The 14021-nt window shown below is 51.5% G+C and overlaps 1 non-coding gene across 1 annotated transcript; it reads right to left on the minus strand.

Annotated features, from left to right (window-relative positions):
- Window positions 1-10195: 10195 nt before the first annotated feature.
- Window positions 10196-10268, minus strand: Trnag-ccc (transfer RNA glycine (anticodon CCC)). The gene has a single exon. It is a non-coding gene; the product is annotated as a tRNA-Gly (tRNA).
- Window positions 10269-14021: the final 3753 nt, after the last annotated feature.

A 14021-nucleotide genomic window follows, 5' to 3' on the forward strand; every position in this document is an offset into this window, starting at 1 on the left:
CAACAATGGCCTAATCAAATCGTGGTCAGTCCATTTTTTAAATGAGGGAAAGAACTCAGGTGACCTAGGTCACTGTCAAAGGTCAGGGACCCCACATGAACCCAGGGCCTTGTGACTTCAGTGCCCTCCCTCTTAACCTCTTAAGGGTCGTGGTTTCTCTCCCAAAAGAATGAATGAATCATTCAGGAGGCAACTTATGACGCCCCCGCTGGCCGCTTGGCACTGTGCCAGGTGTGGGCGATCTTCCATCTTCCGGGAACAGGGGGACAGGTCCCTTCCTGCCTGCCGCAGTCTGGCAGGAGACACCGCACGCATCAAAAGGGGCTGGGTGTGCGGAGGAAGGTGCCACGTGTTGTGGGCACAAGCAACCAGGAGAGCAGGCTGGGTGGGCACCTGGAGAAGCCTCTGGAAGGATCTGGGGTCTGGTGGAGAAGGTGGGTGAAGATCCCAGACGCAGAGCCAGTGTGCGAGGGCGATTGCGCTTCCTAGACCATCTAAGCTCTCGGCCTTTGGAGTTGGGAGCAGGCTGTGGGCAGAGCCCTCTCAGTAGAGGCTGTCTGCGCTGGCCTTGTGGAGAGGGGGCCGACCTGCAGGTTCACCCTCACCCATAGGGGGCGCCCTTGTTTTCATTACACTTCTTGGACCTAGAGGAGAATGGAGAGAGTGCATTAGTTATGTCCTGGGGCTGGGGAGGGGCTGGGTGCCAGACGACCGGCTTTCACAGTTTCCATTTAATCTCCACATCCATCAGCAGCTTTGGTAGACTGTGCCCATTTTCTAGGGGGCAGAGGACACCTGAGGCCTGCAGAATGCCTGGGTTCTCCCTTTGGTAGGGCGTGGGGAGTTAGACACACCATGGCATAACAGGGCAGACTTGAGAAGAGCTTCTGTCAGCTCAAGAAAAGTAAAGTTGAGGCAGGTCTGATTCTGGTGTACCCCTGGGGACCTGGAGTGAGTGTGAGATGAAATCTTGGCTATTTCAAATTTAAAATCCTTCAGTGACCAGAAAAGCAAATTCGTGTGCACCGGAAGACAGACCTGGAATGTCTCTACTGGAGACCACCAATGCCCGCCAGCAGTTGAAAGTGCAGATGTGCTGTGGTGCCCACGGTCCCCCGGAATACCGTGTAGCGAAGAGAAGCAGCAGAACTGCAGCTGGTTGCGGGTGAATCTCACAAACACGACGCTGAGTGAGAGAAGCCAGAACCCACAGCGCAGTGCTGTTCGCTTTTAGTTGTAGGAGTTTCAAAACATGCAGAACTACTCTGTTCTGTTAGAAGCCAGGATGACGGTTCTCAGGGGGACCATGGGGCCCCAGGGGAGAGCTAGGGTTTGAGTATGGTTCCAGGGGTCCCCCAAGGGTTTGCGTGCTGGAGGTTCGGTCTTCAGTGTGGTGGGACCTTTACAAAGTGGGGGCAGGGGGACGGTTGCTAGGTTAGTGGGGGTTGTTGCCCTTGGGAGGGATAAAGTGGCTCTGTGAGACCCGGACTAATTCTCTCGAAAGGGTTGTTATAAAGGAGTAAGACTGTCCTTTCTCAGGTCCTTTAAACTTCCTGTCCTGCCATACGATCTCTCTGTCTCCCACCATGATGCCATCTGCCATGATGTGACACAGTTGAGAAGAGGCCAAATTAGTGGGGCCACCCATTCTTAATCTTTCAGCCTTTAAAACCACTAGCTAAATATGCCTCTTTTCTTTATGCACTAACCAGTCTTTGGTATTTTATTATAGTAAGGGAAAATGGACTAAGGGGAGTTCTAGGGTGCTGCTCATATCTTGGCGGAGATCTCAGTACAGGTCTCCCGGGTGTGTTTGCCATGTGAAAAATTCATAGCATTGCACACTTATGACCTGTATGCTTTTATGCATGTGTGATATGCCTCAATACAATTTGTAAAAACACCTTCTGTGTCTGCAGGCTGCACTGGAAATAGAAGCCAAAGCCTTCTGTGTTTCACAGGACCCTGCGTGATCTGGCCCTCCTGGCCTCTCTCAGCTGTCGCATCACTGCCCCCTCACCCACCAGGCTCCTGCCTCTTGCTCCTTCTGGCGTTCGGACACCTGCCAAGCTATTTTCCACCTCAGGGACTCTCACCTGCTAGTCCCTCTGCCTGGAAAGCGTTTTCCTTGCTGTGGCCAAGCCTGCACCTTCCACCTCCCAGGCTTCTCTCCCACTGAAGCAGTCACTCTTTCAGAGAGACCCTCCTGACTACCTTACCTCGAGGATCCTCTCCATCCCACTAACGCCTTCCACGGCACTGCACCAGGTGCCGCGGGACATGCCTACGATCCAGCAGCTCGGGAGGCTGAGGCTGGTGGGGCTTGAGTTTGAGGCCAGCCTGGGCAGCCTAGCCAGATGCTGTCCTAAAATAAACATGAAAAGGGCTGGGACAGTGCTCAGTGGCAGAGCACGTGCTGGCATGTGCAAGGGACTGGGTTCAAGTCAAACCTCGGAAAAGCAAAAACAAAAACAAGAACAGCTACAGTCGGCAGTGAACTTATGCCTTTGTTTACAGTTCATTCTCTGTAACCCACAAGACTGTTAAGTGAAAACACGTGGCACACTATTAGGTCAGGGCCAATGACTATTTTTTTTTTTTTTAATATTTTTAGTTGTAGATGGACACAACTATTTATGTATGTGGTGCTGAGGTTCCAACCCAGTGCCTCACACATGCTAGGCAAGCGCTCTTCCACTGAGCCACGACTCCAGCCCTGCCAATGGCTCTTTAAAACCAATTTAAGGCATTGAATTCTCACCCCAAACCTTTGGCTCCATTTTAAAGTTGAGGCACAGGGCTGTTGTGTAACTTGCTCATGGTCACAGAGCTGTGAAGCAGTGGAGCCAGGTTTTGAGCATGTGCAGCTTGGCTCCAGAGTACCTGCTCTTAAATCTATGCTAGGACAGACTTTGACAATCTTCTTGGTTATAGTCTATCTGGGGCCACCCCAGGCATCTGGGACAGTGCTGGCATGCAGTTGGTGTGCAATAAGTGTGTGTGGGGTGGGTAAGTGAATGAGCGAGTGAGGAAGTGCTGCAGGCTCAGAGAGGCGGTGGGAAAGCTGGAGCCCAGCGAGCCAAGAGGGGACAGGGGCATCTGGAGCCTCACCACAGGGTCACCAGCAGCTGACAGCAGACAGAAGTCCCAAGACAACTGGAATTAACCACAAACCCCGGTCAGGGCCAAGGCCTGGCGTGCGCCTGGGAACAGCTACAGCACAAGGCAGGCCCAGCACAGCGCCCCCTGCCGGGCACAGAGGCTGTTTCCAGAGGGGCCTCTGCCTTGAGTGTCTTTGTCCTGCCTGGGGTCCCTGCAGTGTGTAAGCCCCTGGTAGGTGATGTCGCCCATCAGGTACCCAGGCTGCAGTGACCCCAGAGAGGTGACATGAGTTACCTGCCTCTGGCCAGAGGCTCTCTGGACCTTTGGAACCTCCCTAGGACTGGGAAGGTTCCGAGTGACTTAGAACCCCAGCTGTGGCTGTGGGGCCAGTTGGCGAAGGCCAGAGCCTGGCGCTTCACCCTTCTTGAGACCCTTCAGTCCTCAAGCCCCGGGAGCTGGGGCCAGCTGCATCACTCCTGCCTGGACATCCTGGTGGGGAAGTCCATGGCCGACCCTTGACCTGGAGGGGACCCATACGCACGCCTCCCAGTGGGTATCCTACGCATTCTCCACTGGCCTTCAGGACAATTGGGATGGGTTCCTGAGGACTGAGGGCACCCCGATGAGGCACTGCCCTGGGGTCTGGCCCAAAGGGCAGGCTGTGTCAGCCCCTGGGGACTCTTTGTGTCAGTCTCAGGTACAGATAAACAAAGGCACAGAGACGGGGACGCCAGTCATGACCCCTGGCTGCAGAGTTCCAAGACAGGATTGGATTGTGGGCCCCAGGGACAGTGCTCCGGCAAGCAGCTGGCCGTTTCCCAGGGCCTGGCTTAGCTCATGGGGCTCTGGCCACTTGTCACTTGTCTGCCCTGCACTCCCTGCAGGCTGAACTATTTAATATTTATTTATTTATTTAATGTGGTGCTGAGAATCTAACCCAGTGCCTCACACATGCTAAGCAAGAGCTCTACCACTGAACCACAACCCCAGCCCTTTTTATATTTTATTTGGAGACAGAGTCTCAATGAGTTGCTTAGGGCCTCACTAAGTTGCTGAGGCTGACTTTGAATTGTGATCCTCCTGCCTCAGCCTCCAGAGTCTCTGGGATTATAGGCGTGTACTACTGAACACAGTTTCTTTTAGAGAGGCTCAGTCCAGCACTTTGAAGTCAGGCAAACGTGAACTTGAATTCTCCTGTGAACATGGCTTCCCTTCTCTGGCTCAGTGCTCTCATCTATAAGATGGGGATACCACCTCACCAGGTTGGAGGAGTATCCCCCCAATATTCCCTTTGAGGTAATGATAACAAAGAAATTCGCACAGCACGTGACACTGTGTGAACATCTTCTCTGCCAACTCTTACAACACTTGGTGATAACCCCCGTTTGTGGAAGGGACAATGGAGGCTGGACACAGAGAATTTTCCAGAGCTCACAGGTGGAGTGGAAGTTTCCTCTGGGGCAATGTGGGGTACTGGGTGGGGAGAGTCCGCAGAGCTGTGGTCTCCTAGGGGTGAGCAGACCCAGGATGCCCTTGGCTGAGGCCCACAGTGCTGGAACCCGGGGTCCCCATCACGGGCTAGGCTCAGGAATAGGGACTCTGGCTCCAGAACAGGCCTGCCCTGCGGACTTTGTGTGCTCCTCTTTGGTTAAAATACACTCCTTTGAGACTCTCCTGATGTTTTGAAAGAAACACCAGGCTAGTGTCTATTATTTATGTATTTATTTATTTTGGTACCAGGGATTGAACCCAAGGGCAGTTAACCACTGAGCCACATCCCCAACCCTTTTTATATTTTATTTAGAGACAGGTTCTCCCTAAGTTGCTTAGGGCCTCACTAAGTTGCTGTGGCTGGCTTCAAACCTGCCAACCTTCTGCCTCAGCCTCCTGAGCCACTGGGATTACAGGCATGCGCCATTGCTCCCAGCCTGCATCTAAATGGCTGAAAAGTTATTTGTCTTCCCAGGAGCCTCTCTGGAAAACACCAAGTACATTCAGAAAGCTGAGGCAAGCCCCTCCTTCCCACCTGCCCTCACACAGCTGCTCCTTCCCCAGCTGTCCTCCTGGGTAGCCTGTTTCTTTATGGTATTTTTCTCTAGCCATGACTTCTCAGGCTTCCGTATATATCCAGCCAGGTCTCTGGCTTCTCCAATCTCCTCTGCCTGCTTCTCAGCCTCCTGAGGTCCCAAGCCCACTGGGCCAGCCAGGGAGGACGGAAAGGCTGTGACCCTCCTAAGTCCCAGTGGCTCTGGCCACACACCTGGAGGAGCTTTAGAAAGACAAGAGCGCTCGACACAGGCAGGGTTCTGCAGGAACAGCACCACATCTGGCATCTGTCAGGCCCGTCCCAGATCCTCATTATATTCATTATCCCACACAGTCCTGGGAGGGGAGGCCGTTCCTGGTTCTTTCTGTTGATGAAGAGTCCAAGTGCAGGAGAGCTGCAGTCACTAGGCCTGGCCACGTGGGCTGGCTCTGAATTCTGAGCCCCTTCTCTCCTGAGGTGTCTTTTTTTTTTCTAATTTTTTTTTTTATTCATTGTCCACAAATGGAGTACAACTTTTCATTTCTCTGGTTGTACACGAAGTAGAGTCACACCGTTTGCGTAATCACACATGTAAGAGGGTAATGATGCTTGTCTCATTCCACCATCTTTTCTTCCCCCCACCCGCTTCCATCCCTCATTTCTCTCTACATAATCCATCCTTCCTCCATTCTTCCCTTACCACCCCCATTATGTATCATCATCTACTTATTAGAGAAAACATTCAGCCTTTGGTTTTTGGGATTGGCTTATCCACCTTAGCATGATGTTCTCCTTAGAAAACTTGGGATGGAACCACCATTTGACCCAGCTCTCCCACTCCTTGGCCTTTACCTAAAGGACTTAAAATCAGCATACTACAGTAACACAGTCACATCAATATTTACAGCAGCTGAGTTCACAATTGTCAGAGTGTGGAACCAACCTAGATGTCCTTCAATAGATGAATGGATAGAGATGTCCTTTAACTCACAGGGCAGCCTCAGCAAATGTTTGGAAATGGTGGCAGATGTCACCAGCAGGAGGCTGGGCAGCCAATAAGTCTGGAGCCAGAACAGGCCTGGTGAGCTCAGGGTTGGGGATGGAACCCAGGGAAGGACCAGGGGGATGGGAGGGCCCATGGGGTTCAGCCCTGCCCACCTCCAGTTACAGCCCAATGCTCACTGTCTGGACCCAGGGCCCAGAATATCAGCACTGCCACCTGGGCCCAGGCAGGGTGGCTACCTCCAGAGGCCACCCCGTCACCCACTGCCTGCAAGGGAGCTTGGGAGGAGCCAGCGCAGATGTTTCTGCGGTGGAGGACAGAATGAGTGAAGGTTCTTCTGGGTAATCCCCAGGACTATGTTCTTTCTTTTTCTAGCCTGGGAGGGAGCAAAACATTTTCTCAAGTCCCCGTAAGCCAAAAATCACTGGTCACCCTGTCTCCTTGCATTTTCCCACCTGTCACTCCAGCCTCTCATCCAGCTGTCACCATCCCTCAGGCCATATGCTGGAAGCTTCAGGCATGATGCCCTACTCATTATTCCCCAGACACACAAACGCTTCCTTCCATCCCTCCCTTCTCTCTCTCTCTCTCTCCCCCTCTCTCTCGGTACTGGATATGAAACCCAGCTGTGGTTAACCACTGAGATACATCCTCAGCCCTTTTTATTTTTATTTATTTATTTTTTGGGGTACAGGGGATTGATCTCAGGGGCACTTGAATACTGGATCACATCCCCAGCCCTATTTTGCATTTATTTAGAGACAGGGTCTCACTGAGTTGCTTAGCCTCTTGCTGTTGCTGAGGTTGGCTTTGAGCTCGAGACCCTCCTGCCTCAGCCTCCCAAGCTGCTGGGATCACAGGCGTGTGCCACTGTGCTAGGCAAGGAATACTTTCTTGTCCCCAACTATTGCTCAGCGCAGTTCCTTTGCCTGGAATGCCCTCCAACTGCTTCTTTCCAGATGATATAAATTCCTCTTTACCTTTCAACCTCATTCGTAACTGCTCCAGTAAGCCAGTCTCAGCCTTCCCCATGTACCTAGCAATTCACAGTGTCTTCTCACTAGAATTATTTTCTCTGTGCCTGCCCCTAGTGGATGCTGGGTATTTGAAGAGCTACTGTCCCTCCCTCCCTCCCTCCCTTCCTTGGGGATTGAACTCAGGGGCACTCAACCACTCAGCCACATCCCCAGTCCTTTTAATAGAGCCAGGGCCTCTCTAAATTGCTGAGGCTGACTTTGAACTTGTGATCCTCCTGCCTCAGCCTCCCGAGCTGCTAGGATTACTGGTCAGCAGATGTTCCTCTCTCAATCCTTCAGGCTCACCACATAGCAGGTGCTTTGTCAATTAAATATATATATATATATATATATATATATATATATATATATATATATATATCAAGAACCTACATGTGCAAAGTCCTTGTGTTCCATGTATTGACCCAATTCTCCAGCTGCCCCTATGACGGGTTTCCTTTATCAGCCCCCAGTTCACACATTTGGAATCGGAGACATCAGAGGTTACAAAATGTGGCCAAGAATAAACACTAAGGGGTGGCAGAGGTGGGACCCATAGCGAGAGCAGTCACAACCGTTACGACTCGTTGGTGAGCAAACAGATCAGGAAAAGAACTGAAAGGAGGAGAAAATCCGGTGAAGAGGGACTTCCTCAGACCGGGAGAAAATGCTCCCCCTCAAAAATGAGGAGAAAAAGCCCTCAATCTAAATGCAGCCTTTAATAAAGAACCCATTCTCCTCCCCCGCTCTCATTACTCCTCCCACTCAGGAACTGAGAATTCTGTGTAAAAATAGCGAAACTGAAGGAGTTCGCAGGAAGTGCTCGCAGAGCACCCCACCGCTGTGACCTCTGATGCTGGTGGCTTCAGGGTCCTGCAGAAGCTGAGCAGGAAGGCCCTTCGCCCCGTGGCCTGACCCTTGCAGATGAGTCGGTGTCTCCTCCTGGCCTCCTCTCCCAACCCCTGGGCGCTGGTCCCTTCCGACCCACCGACCTTCCTGCTCCTCCATCACCCAGGTCTCGAGCCCAGCCTGCCTCCCTCTGCGCTCCCTCCAACTCTTCCCACCAAGTTGTCCACTCCCTGTTTCTTGCTCCTTCCAGCACTCAGCTCATGTCCTCTTCTGTGTCACCTTCCCCAACTCTTAGCAGGCCCCAGGAGCCCGCTCAAGCCACAGAGGGGGATTTATCAAAAAGACCCAGCATTTCAAGGCAGCGGTGCAGCCAGATGTCCATAAAGGACAGGATGCCCATGAAGAGACTGTCAGGCGCCCGGGTGCGGGTCCTCCTCTGCAGCCTCCTCTTGGGGAGGAACGTCCAGCCACAGCTCCCCAACTTAACACCTCGCACTTCAGTCTGCGCCTGGCTCAGGAGAGAGCTCTGATTGGCTGCTTCGGGTCAGGTGACCAGCCCTGCTCCAATCCCCAGTGGCCAGGAGAACAGTCACGTGGTATAGATCGGCTGCCCTTGAGAGGTAAGGGTGTTGCCCGCTGAAAATACTTCTAAAGGATGGCCTGATGTCTGTGCGCGCCTCGCATTCGCTCCTCCGGGAAGTACGGTCCACCTGTGCTCCCTGGGCGTTGGCAACCCCAGGCAGGCTGTGGGATCTTGCCGCAGGCCGTTTGAACGGGTTATCTGTTGCTGTCGCAGTGCACAGCACACACTGGGACCCCAGCATGCCATGCACACAGACGTGATCCCTCTACTTCGTTAAAGACTTCCACCGAACCTCTCTTCTGGGCGTGGAGGGTGCCCAACCTGTGTCTGCACACGTGGTTTAATGCACACCTGTTGCTGTCTTGAAATTCTTGTTGTTGTTGTTGTTTTATAACTTAAAACATGATGAACCTTTTATTTATTTGTGGTGCTGAGAATCGAACCCAATGCCTCACACATGCCAGTCAAGCGCTCTACCACCGAGCCACGAGCCTCAGCCCCTCAATCAGTATTCAACAAGACAGCTCAGGGTTTTCCTTTTGCACCAGGCCCTGCAAACTATGTAGCTGGCCCTGCTTCTCTCCTTGACCCACGTTGAACTTTTTTCCCAGCCTGTTAGTCGATGGAGCTACTGTAACAAAATACCCCACACCCGGTAGCTTAAACAACAGAAGTGGATTTTCTCACAGTCGTGGACGCTGAAGTCCAGGATCCAGATGCCGGCAGGGTTGGTTTCTGATGAGGCCTCTCTTCCTGGCTTGTAGACAGCTTCCTTGTGTCCTCACATGGCATTTCTGGATCTCTGGTCTCTCTTTCTCTTTTAAGGCCTCAGCCTTGAGACCTCACTTAATCTTGATTACCTCTCCAGAAACCCTATTTCCAGGTAAAATTATCCCTCAATGTTCGTGGGAGATTGACTCAACACACCCACTCAGGTACCAGAACCCATTGGTGCTCAAGACTTCTATACAAAATGGCTTCATATTTGCAATAACCAGTGTGCATCCTCCAGAGGTAGCATAAAAGAAATAAATAGGTGGAAAGGAGACATAAAGAAAGGAAAGTAAAAAGACTTTAATTCAGAAGTTCTGTGCACTTTTCCAGGCCTGTCAGCCCTAAGCAAGTCTTTCTTCCTGGCCCTTTACTCCCAAATTCCTGAAAAATCTGTAACTTGGGAGGCTGAGGCAAGAGGATCACAAGTTCAAAGCCAGCCTCAGCAACTTAGTGAGACCCTGTCTCAAAATAAAAAATAAAAGGGGCTGGGGATGTGACTCAAGCACCCCTGGGTTCAATCCCTGGTACCAAACAAACAAACAAACAAAAACCTATAAATTTACACATACAGTGTTAATTAATCCCCCAATCAATCAGTGAAAGAAAGATGCAATATTTTGAGGAACTTCTGTTGCTATCATTGATCAGATAATGGAGACCACATCAATTTGAGGATCCTGAGATTGCCCAAGCTCACTGGAACCCATCTTGGGATCACCAGGCTGAGGCTATTCCTACACACCTTCCCACACCCACCCCTGTCCAAGATTCCCTTAAAAGAGAAGCCAGGAACCCTAAAGCCTCATCTCTCACTCTTGAGAAGGCCCCCACCTTTGTTGTTGTGGTGGTACTGGGGATTGAACCCAGGGCCTTATGCATGGGAGGCAAGCACTCTACCAACTGAGCTATATCCCCAGACTGCTGAAATTGCTTTCTCTCACATAACCCCAAGTCCTGAGTGGAGTCTCCCTTCTCTCCAGGAATGCCTTGGACCCTCCCCTGGAGACACCTCTTCTCCTGGGACGCTCAGGTGTTCTTTAAATCACCTCCACGTGGCTTACGCTACCTGCTGTGCTGCGAACGGCTGTGAGGAGCAGTCTCTGTATTCCAGGGTTGAAGGTAGGAAAAAGGCTCAGGCATGCTCAGTGCAGATGCAGCTCTCCCCGTACTTTTAATCTCTGTTGATCGAATCCAGAGATGAAGACCTCATAGACACAAAGGATGGACTCATAGTCCTGTTGAGACATGGCTTGGACATATGCATTTGCTGGCGAAGGAGGGGACACCATTCGGTCCTAATGCCGACCTCGCCCCTTGTGCCTGCACCTTGGTCCTGCCAGGCAGCAGTGCCACAGGGCTGGCCTGGTTACCTGGCTTTGGCATCCTCACCCTGTCTTCCCAGTCTATGGCTGCCCTTGTCCGACAGCCCTCCCGGTCAGCCTGGAGGAGGGCAGGGCTGGCACTGTCCCCTGGACAGGTAGCTCTCATGCCCTTGGGGACTCTGCCTGGCTCACACTTGACTTTCAGGACTTGCCTGAGGCCCCTCTTCCTTGCAGGCCCCAGGGCTGGGGTCAGTTCCCTCCTGCCCTATTGCCATTCCTACTCTCCCTATCACAGTGGCCAATCGTGTGCCTATTGAACCCACTGGTCCCTTTATGATGATAGTGACATTCATTTAAAAATCTTAAGTTGCAGTCGCCCGTGGTCCTCCATGGGAGATTGATTCCTGAGCCTCTCCCAGGTACCATGCGCTTTGATGTTCAAATCCCTGATCCAAAGCGGTGTAGTAACTGCCTGGGACCCACGATGTCCTCCTGTAAGTCCTAGGGCATCTCTGGTGACTCCTAACACATGCTGGTGCTCTGCAAATAGTTGTTACACTGTATTGTTTAGGGAATAAATCAGTATGTGTTCAATACTGTTGCAGTTTTTTCCCCCAAATATTCTTTTGACCCATAGTTGGATGAATCTGTAGACATGGAAGCTGCAGACCTGGAGGGCTGACTGTGTGTCCTTACTGGGCCAACAACCAAACAAATGGCTGTAGTTCAGATTTTAAGCACAAAAATTCATGGGACAAATACAACTCTTTCTAATTCTCTAATAACTGAACTCAGCCCACAAGCCTGCAATTCTGCTTAATGGAAGCAAAATTCCTAATTTTGACCATTTAATGTTGGTCACTTTCTTTTTACTCTTAGACTATTCTCTTAGTTTTGGGGAAAGCCTTTCTTATATTTTTGACTCGGGTTAATAAATTCACTGTGTTCTGAAACCTGGTGCAACATCTAATCAATAATTATGTAGCAAAAACTTAAAAAACAACAACAACAACAACAAGGCAGAGCACCTTGACATTTTCCTGTTTCCTTCCTTCCTTCTGTCCTTCCTTCTTCTGTCCTTCCTTCCTTCCCTCCTTTAGTACTGCGTTTTGACCAGGGGTGCTCTACCACTGAGCCACATCCCCGACCCTTTTTATTTTGACCCAAGTTCTCACTAAATTGCTGATACTGGCCCTGAACTGGGGATCCCCCTGCCTCAGCCTCTTGAGGCGCTGGGATTAAAGGCGTACGCCTCGGTGCCTGGCTGCCCAGTCCTGTTTCTATTTTCTGTCCTATTCTGTGCTGTTTTGTTTGATTTCATTCTATTCATCAACCCACTGAATTTCGGAAGCCTCTGACGGGTCATGAACCCGGTTTCTCTCCCTGTCCTTTTCTTATCTCAGGGCAGATCAGACACTGAAGTGTGGCTCCAGTATCAGGAAGGGGTGCCTGGTTCCCACCCCTTCTCTGTCCTGCTCTGAGAGGGTCTTGCTCCTCAACTCTGGGCTGGGGCCTCAGTCCCTACTGCGTCCACGCTTGCTAACCAGGGCCTGACGGGCCTTGTCAACAGGTCACATTAAGGCAGGCAGCAGCCTCCTTTCCTGGCACCAAGTCCTCCCTCAGCCTGAGCCTCTGACCTTGGGAGGCTATTCCATCTTGGGATGCAGAGGTGGCGGCGGGGAGCCCCTGCAGCTTCCTGAGGCCCGGGGTCCAGAGCCAGTGTCCTGCCTGTCTGGTTTTACCCCATGCCTTGCTTAGTGGTTCTTCTGGAGACTTGCAGGTGCTAATGTTCTGGGGGCACGACCTGGGTAGGGGGTCCTGCGAAATGTGTGGTGGGGACATGCATCAGATCACCTGGACACTGGGAATGGTGCCCACCTCCCCCTCACCTTCTCACACCCCTGGGTGGCTGCTGAAAATCTTTGACCGTGAGTCCTCCATGACCCAAGACTTTCATTACTCTCCCTGGGATGGCCCCATGGTGGAGGATCCTTCAGGGGGAAGCTTGCTCTCAAGGCCAGAGTTTCTGTTTGGGGCTCTGGAAAAGCCTCATTTGAAATTCAAAGTTGAATGATGACCTCTTATTCCCTGTGTCCACCCTCCTGGGGTCAGTGTGGAGGCCAGACAGGCCAGGGTGAGGGCGCAGGCATCAGGGGTGGAGGACAGCTTCAGGGAAGAGGGAAAGCAGGAACAGCCACAGCATCAGAGGCCCCTGTCCTAAGGGGAGGGGGTGAAGTCCCACCCACTCCCTCCGCCTCCCACACACCTGGAAGGGCAAGACGCCTGTCGGGTTGGTGGGCTGTGCGTTCGTTTCTTTCAGCTGTTTAATTGGGTGTTTGCATTTAGAACATGCGTGCAGATTTGTGTGGGTCCAGCCCTCTGTACCTGCAGGCTCCACATCCGAGGGTCCAGCCAGCCCCGGATCAGAACTGTCACCTTGCTGCTGACATGCATGGCGTGGGCCTGCAATGGCTGAGTTTGCACTGAACATGTACAGATATTTTTTCTTGTCATTATTCCCTAAACAATACAGGAGAACAACTGTTTACATTGTGTTAAGTATACCAGCAATCCAGAGATGACTTAAAGTCGCTGGGAGGACGTGTGTAAATTACTGCCATCACTAAGCCACTTTTTATAAGAGATGTCAGCATCTGGGTTTTGGTATCTGCTGGGGCTCCTGGGGCCTCTGTACAAGGGACAACCATATAATCGATTTCCGTAAGTCCATCTTGCGTCCTGCTGAACTCATTAGTTCTAATAGATGTTGGTGTCCGTAGGGGGGCCTAGAACCCATTCCCCATGGATACCGAGGGATAACTGTGTATGCGTGCCGAGATCTCTCTTAGTTCAAATCCTCACTCTGTCGTCTACTAACTATGCAAGCTTGGGAAAGTGACTTAACCTCTCTGTGCTTCAGTTTTTCATCTATAAATGATGATAATAGTAGTAATTAACTCAGAGAGTGGTGGAAAGTCCATTTCTGGGAGGCAGCCCTGATAAGCACTCCACAGTGCTGCCCGGGGCCCCGCAGGCCACCTCGGTGTCTTCACTGTAGCCTCCTATTGATGCACAAGGGTCGCTTCTGATTTCTGTTGTTACAAACAATGCTGTAACGAACACACGGGCCACATGCATTTTTTTCTTGGAAGTTACGGCCAAGTTTCTTCCTCCACGGTTGTGCCCATTGCCACTCCTGCCTGTGAGCTGGTTTCCCTAAGCACCAGGACACCAGCAATATGCTCCAATTTTGCCCATCAGATAGGTTACAAAGTGACGGTTCATTGATGATTGGGTGGTTTCCTTGGTTACAGGGCTTGGTCTTCTCTTCAGGTGTGTATTATGT

Source organism: Sciurus carolinensis, chromosome 11 (assembly GCF_902686445.1).
Source record: "Sciurus carolinensis chromosome 11, mSciCar1.2, whole genome shotgun sequence".
NCBI classification, from domain to species: Eukaryota; Metazoa; Chordata; class Mammalia; order Rodentia; family Sciuridae; genus Sciurus; species Sciurus carolinensis.